This window comes from Thunnus thynnus, chromosome 20 (assembly GCF_963924715.1).
Source record: "Thunnus thynnus chromosome 20, fThuThy2.1, whole genome shotgun sequence".
In the NCBI taxonomy this organism is placed as follows: Eukaryota; Metazoa; Chordata; class Actinopteri; order Scombriformes; family Scombridae; genus Thunnus; species Thunnus thynnus.
In genome coordinates, this window is record NC_089536.1 from 21,208,723 (window position 1) to 21,215,753 (window position 7,031).

The 7,031-nt window shown below is 42.8% G+C and overlaps 1 long non-coding RNA gene across 1 annotated transcript in view; it reads right to left on the bottom strand.

Moving 5' to 3' along the window:
* LOC137172061 (uncharacterized) overlaps positions 1 to 6,797 on the bottom strand; it is a 38,383-nt gene extending 31,586 nt beyond the window's left edge. The window contains exon 1 of the long non-coding RNA XR_010924872.1: positions 6,380 to 6,797. This is a non-coding gene — a long non-coding RNA (uncharacterized lncRNA). The remainder of the gene's footprint in view (positions 1 to 6,379) is intronic.
* Positions 6,798 to 7,031: the final 234 nt, after the last annotated feature.

Below are 7,031 nucleotides of genomic sequence, written 5' to 3' on the forward strand. Positions count from 1 at the left end.
TATACCTGAGAATGAATAAGCACATTACAATTCCTTAATACAGTTAGCTAATTAGCTAAGAGGCGTGCGTCTCCAGCTCCAGAGATTCGTTATGGTCTCAATCAAGTCATTCACAGTCAAAAAAACTGGCATTCGACACGGAATCAAAATGGAAAAGTGCTTGATTGAGTTTAGAGAGGAATAATTCTTGAAGAATACTTCTGTCTTTATGTTGGTAGCTGTACAACACTTGGATGTTAGACCCCTTTTCACTTTGCTCTTGGAGACCAATCCGCATGACGCAACGACCGAGGAGACCAATCAAATTTAAGCAAAACATAGGCAAAGATATAGGCATAGCACCTCCCTCAACCCCCCTCATCATTCGCCCTTTCTCCTTACTTTCTCGCTCCCTCCATTCTCTCATCCTCTCATCTTTCAGACATCATCCATATGTCCATACATCATTTTCCATTAGTCAGCCACTCAATCCATCTATCAAAATCTCTAAATCTGTTATCTTCGTCCTCATCGCCCCCATCTCGCTCTGCAGTAAGGCTCAGCAGAGTGCCACCAGGCTCAGGGCAAACCTAATTTGGACTCTTAATTTCTGTCAGCCTTATTGGACACAGCTATGAGGAGGAGGGGGGGGGGGGGTCTGTGAGGCAGCCTAGAGCAAGAAGAAGAAGCAGTGCAAAATATTCTTTTTAAAAACCCATTTTATTCTTTTCTCCCTATTTTTCTTCCTCTCTCATCGTCCTTGTCTTCATTTTTCTTTATTGTCCCCCCCTTTTCTCTCTAAATATCTTTGCATGCCTCCCTCTCGAGATGCTGCCCCCCCCTCTCTTCTCCTCTCACTCTAATTAATTCTGCTGTGAATTAATTACCAGGGGGAATCTTCCCAAAACAGAAGAGAAGAGCGAGTAATAGGGAGGGGATCTGCATTAATCACCCCTCTATTCCTCAGCAAAAAAATAGAAAAGCTTGAAACAAAAGAGGCCACGAAATGAAAGAACAACACAACAATAACACGATAAACAAAATTGTTTACTTCGCCCTCACCTCCACTGTTGAAACCCCGTGGGGATGTGATTAGGAAAACAGAGCTCTTTCTCTCCCTCTTTTTTTTCTTTTTTGGTTTTTCCTGCCCCTCCTTGCTCCGCTCATTCCTCTTTGATGAAGTTGTGGGAGTTCAGAGGAAAGCGGCGCGGCTGGGATATCACCCGAGCACAAAGCACCATGGGAAGAGCAAACTTTGGCTCATCTGAGCAGAGGGCCGGGAAGGGAAGGGTGTCTGTGTTCGTGCTGTGACGGCTCTCTGTGCATGCTTATACTCAGGAGTGCTGTCATACCCGGCTGATTAAAACTTCAAAAGTGAAAGATGTGAAGTTAAAGCCGTTCACTGATATGTTACCTCATGCCAGATCACTTCCCCATGTCCCTTCACCTCTGCATGCTAATCAAGATGTTTATTAGCAAAAAACACAAAGGCTTGTCAAACTTCAGGGGGTCTAGCAAACCATTACTCAATCCTGCTTATGCACATGTTGTCAAGGTAACCCAGACTCCCAGAAAGAGTAACAACGAGGGGATATGATGTCAGGAGGGAGAAACCTGATTCGCCAACACGTCTATGTCGAACAATATCGTACTTTTAAAAAAAAAATTTGGACAACTCAATTCTCAGCTTGGGTGGGAGACAGAGGACGTTTTCATGCTTTTTCTCCCACATGGGTGGCATGTGAGCAAAATCCCTGTCTGTGTGTGTTTATGTGTGTGTTGGGGTGGAGGGGGGGGGGGGGGGGGGGGGTCACTAGTCACACTCACAATAAAGATGTCATCAAACCAAGCTTAGCTCCCCTCCCCACAGATACATGTCCACACAGCAAACTCGCCAGACCCACCCAGCCCAAACACACATGCATTCACACACTCTGACTCCACGCCACGCCAAGCCGACATCACCAACACAATAGCTCTTCCCCTGCAATAAAAGGGGGCTTTGAATGAAATCCTACACTGTGGTGCACCACATAGGAAGTCTCCTGACCCGTTGTCAGAAGGAATAAAACTTGTCTGTTGAGATATCTTGAAGCATTCTATGCAATAGCACAGGACTGCTACCTCCCTCTCTGCTCTTATTAAAAGGTACAATGACACCTTCAGTTTGCTTCAAACTCACATGAGTCACTGGCAGCTTGTTTATTAGAATTCCATCTAGTTAAGAAAATATGAAAAAATAGTCGAATATGAGCATCCGTCCAGACTGCGGTTTTCCCTCAGCTCATTTTGTTATGATCAGCTTTCCAAGCTTGAGTAACTGCTGGCTATCAGAAGTCAACATCCGTCTCCTCATACCCATAAAATTCAGTGATTTGGGGTTTGTTTTCTTTTGTTGGTTCAGATTACAATTGTAATGAACCTCACTGCAGTTTGCTTGCCAGTAGAGTGAAACCCGCATTTTTCAGTCAACACTTATTTTGTATGGACCCCAGTTCAAATGGCATCATTCTCACCTGGCCAAATGCAACACACTAATGGAGTAAATGCTCCAGGGATGGAATAAAGGACTCCAAACACTTGATTTCAATCTGCTCTAAAGGGCATGACGCTCTCTCATATGGCACCTCCTCACAACCAGACACCTCCCTGCTACCAAACCAAACTGCAAACATTTTTAACTCGCTGCAGCAGAGACAAAATAAGTGGCCAATTATAATGATATAACAGAAGCAAAACCTTGTTATGGTTCATGTTTGTGAGGTGATACTAGCTAAGGATAAATAAGGTTCAAAAGGGTTTTGGATGAAGAGTTTCTGTGGGGAAAAAATGCCAAAATGTTGCCAGCATATTACAGTAAATGACACTGCATGGGAATAAAAAATGCAGACATGTTACATAACTTCTGGTAAAGTTTGTACTTTAACTCCAGCCTGCTTCAAAAGGGTAATCATGTTTTGCTGCGCTGGGCTCAGTGAGAGGGACAACTGTTGTTGGAGCATGTCTGTGCACCACCAAATCATACAGAGTAGTGGATGTTTTCTTATATAAATGTAGAAATTTTAGCATGAACTCCACCAGTAGGGAACTCTGACAATCCCATTATTTACAGACTTTTGGCATTGTTACTACATGTCTTAAGCATGCCATGATGTTAATTTCACAGTAAGTTGGGCTTGTGAGCAGTACAATACACACTTTCTATAAAATAAGACTTTTACAGACTTTTTTTTGTATGTTGTGAAGGTTTTTTTACACCCAGAAAAGGTCAACGTTCTAAGGATATGAGAACAATGTTCATAGGATGTTCTATACCTTAGTATTGCCAAACATTAATCAGACAGTGTTCAATGGAAAACCTTTCATGGATTCTGCCAGATTGTTTTTCTCATTTCCATTTGAGATGGACATCAGGGGGATGGCTGTTAGCTGGAAAGAGTATGTAGTGCTGATTCCACCGGTAAATATACGACATCCGTGTGTTCTGGTTTGACTGAATTATTACTCTTAGAAAAAGAGGTTCAATATTTCACAGCAAATGCATCAATCAGGTGTTAGGATACAAAGCGTTAGGCTACAAAGGCAATACAACCCCAGACTATAACACTACAAAACACAAGACCACAGATTTCTCAGACTGTAGCCATCTGTCATTTTGGACACACTTTACCACACTCAGTGACGCTTTTCTCTGGTCTTTAGCGAGGTGGCTTGAATGCGTCTCAGCTTAGTCTGGGCTCCTGTCCTCCACACAGAGGCCTATCAACGCCATTTGGAAGCGAGGATGATCGATGAGCTACTGCGTCATTCCCCAGAGCGTGCTCCGTCAGAACCGTCACCATGTGCCTCGTGCCAAGCTCGCTGACATCCAAAGACAATGTGATGCATCAGTCATCGAGCCAGATTTCTCCCCCGGACTAGAGGATCTGAGCCCAAGTTAGAGGGTGGTACATTTTCCTCTGCTCTAATCCCATCTCCAGCCATGAACTGTCAGTTACTATCCCAACCAAAGCTGCATAGAAACCAAAGCCTTGTGTATTTCATCCCAAAGCCAGGCCTGTCTAATTTAGCCCACTTTATCACTTCAGTAATCAGACCAATGCTCCCACAAAGAACAACGTGTCCCGTTCCTTCCAGATTTACGCCAACAACCGATCCAGTCCAGTGTCTCTTATTGAGGCTCAGCTCTTGAGCCAGTGGAGACCAAGATGTTTCTATATCATGTCCAGGGAACCTCTGCTGTCTCAGTCTTCAGCTGGCACCAGCAGCTTGTGGGGAGGGGTAATGGAGGAACTGGGGTTGCAGGAGCTGCAGGATGAGAGACATCCACACAAATGCAAACCAGATGGAGGGATAGATGGATGGATGAGTAGGGAGGAGAGCCTGAGTCATCCTCTCTCTTTCAGCCTTCCTCTCATTCTGTTTCTTTCTGTGGAGACTCTGATGTAGGTTGTGTATGCCTGTATACTGTGTGTGGTATTAAACAACTGGTAATTTCAACTCGACTTGATTGGTCGAAGATGCGATCTAGCTTTGTGGCTAGCTAACCAAGATGACAAATGGAATTGGTTAAACTAACCAGCAATCTGTTTGTTCTTTATTCTTGTACACAACTTTGCAGAAAACTCTCAAAACCGCATGCATTAGTAACCTTTGTGCAAGAGCTGCGCTGCACCTCAAACTTTCTGCATCAGCATCATCCCTGTTATTATTATTCCTAAAAGTTCAGGATAGGCTTGAAACAAATTAGTTCTGAATAGCCACACTGGAAGGCGGGGCAAACAGCCTGCTGTCAGAGAGAAAGATGAGATGCGATGAACAGTACAATTGAGGATAATAGCGCAGACTCTCAGACAGATATTCATGATGTTGCCTTCGGTTGTATCCAAAAGTGACAAAAATAGTTATGAACACTGGAAAAAGAGATTTCAAGAGGAGATCAAATCTTGAATACAACTGGTCAATTTCTGTGTGAAGTGTTTGTTGGATTGTTGGTTTTGGAAGAGTACCAAAATTGTCTGATGCTTTTAGTGTAAAGGTGTTACAGCTGAACTGACTCAGCTTAGTTGAAACAGAGATGTCTTGTGCAATCAGACTACGGTCGTTCACGCCAATTAGTAATTTCATTTGTGTGTTTCCTTTGCATGTATGGATATTATCAAATCCTATTTTTTTTAAATAGTTGAGCTACTCAACAGTCTTTCCATGTACCCCCTGCTAACTGCAGAAGTTCTCAATTAAGACAAGTATCCCTGGTTGGAAATCACTGACACTAATGACAGCCAACTCTCATAATAGAGTTAAGCTTTATGAGGTGATTCTGAGATGCCCTAAAAAGGCCACCATACACTTGTATGTAACCAATATTTTTATATATTTATATATCACATATTGTATTTTTTTTCCTGTCTCTAAATATTAAAATTGTGCAAAGTCAGATCCAGAGACTCTGAGCTGACATGCCATTTGTACTCCAACACTCCACATACGTCAACATTTCCATGACAACAAGTAAATCTTGCGTCATTCATCTGAGACAAATGTCATAGTTCTGGCAGTTGCTGCATTGAGGACAACAAGACACAACAATGAATAGAAAGCCAAATCACTGACTCGACTGACACTTGGGGAGACGCCTAATTGCACTCAAGACCTCAATGATATATTATGACTGAAATGTGCTTCAAACAAAAGCATATGTGCATGTTTTGTCATTATTACTGCACGTATATGTCTTTTCAACATTGCTGTCAGTTCATGTTCAGATTGGCTATCACTCCAGTTGCAAATGAAATTAAAAAAAGAGATATGAGTAGTGATTACAGCATGAACGCCTGTGGTGTGAATTGTCATACTTTCCCTCTCCTATGTCCTCTTTCAGCTTCTGACACAGTTACTTTCCACTCTTTTTCCATCCAGAGAGGGTGGTAGAAGGCAGACAGAAGGCAGGTACTGAACAAAGTCGCTCCGTCACACCCTCTCCATCCTACTAAATCTATCAGCGCACAGGCCAGGAGAGGCCGAGGACTTCACAAGCGTCCACATACAAGACCATACTCTTCAGCGAAAAGTAAAACATGGAGTGACGGAGAGAGAGAGAGAGAGAGAGGCTGCAATGAAAGAGAAAAAGTGAAAAATAACAAGAAACATGACAGCTCTGATGTCATTCACCATTAGAAGCCATTAGTGGTTTTGAATGTTCCATTGAGTGTTTTCAAGTCAGTTTAGTGTGGGTGAAAGCTCATTGACATCTTACTATCACCCCATAAGTAACTTCACACACACTTGTGTGGATGTTTAGTGGTAAATTGGGAGTAATGAAGCAAAAGTGGGGTCACAGTAGCTCTTTGAGCTTTCGCTACAACTACAAAATCACTCATATATATACACACATACGTACATACACAGGCCATCACTCCATCACCACCTTGCAGTCAATGGTATGACGTCATCAGCAGTGGCCCAACTTGTTTTTCCCTTGGCAGTTAGGCTGAGGTGGTGCTGACCTGAGGAATGAAAGATGAAAGAGGGAGAGTGAAAAGAGGGATGAGGAAGGCCACAGTGACCTGTTACCACCGCACTATTTCAAACCACTGGATCACTCTTGATTTCTCCTTTCTTTCCATACAGCTCACCTTTGTTGTTCTCTCATCCTGCTATGTGCTACTTTGAAATTTGTGTATTTTGATCTTTTACTGTCTTTATCAGCTAATTCTCTCTGCACAAGCAGGATGCACCAAGGCCTGCTCTGTCAACGTCATTCCTCTGGAATTTGAAATAAAGAAAAAAAAAAAGATAATTGCTGTACTTTTCATTTCAATTCATGCTGTGGTCTGAAAAAGGGGAATGTAAGCTTCGGCTCAAATTGCATCTGACTGGCCAGTGGGGATGCTCATCCCTGCTTTCTTTCATCACTACCAGTCTCCGGACAATCATGGCCGCTTACATGGATCATTTGAGGTAATTGAGGTGCAGAGTGGACAAAAAAATCAAACTTAGCATGGACAACAACAATAAATTGTTGGGGAGTGTGGCTTGATTTGCGCTCTTTG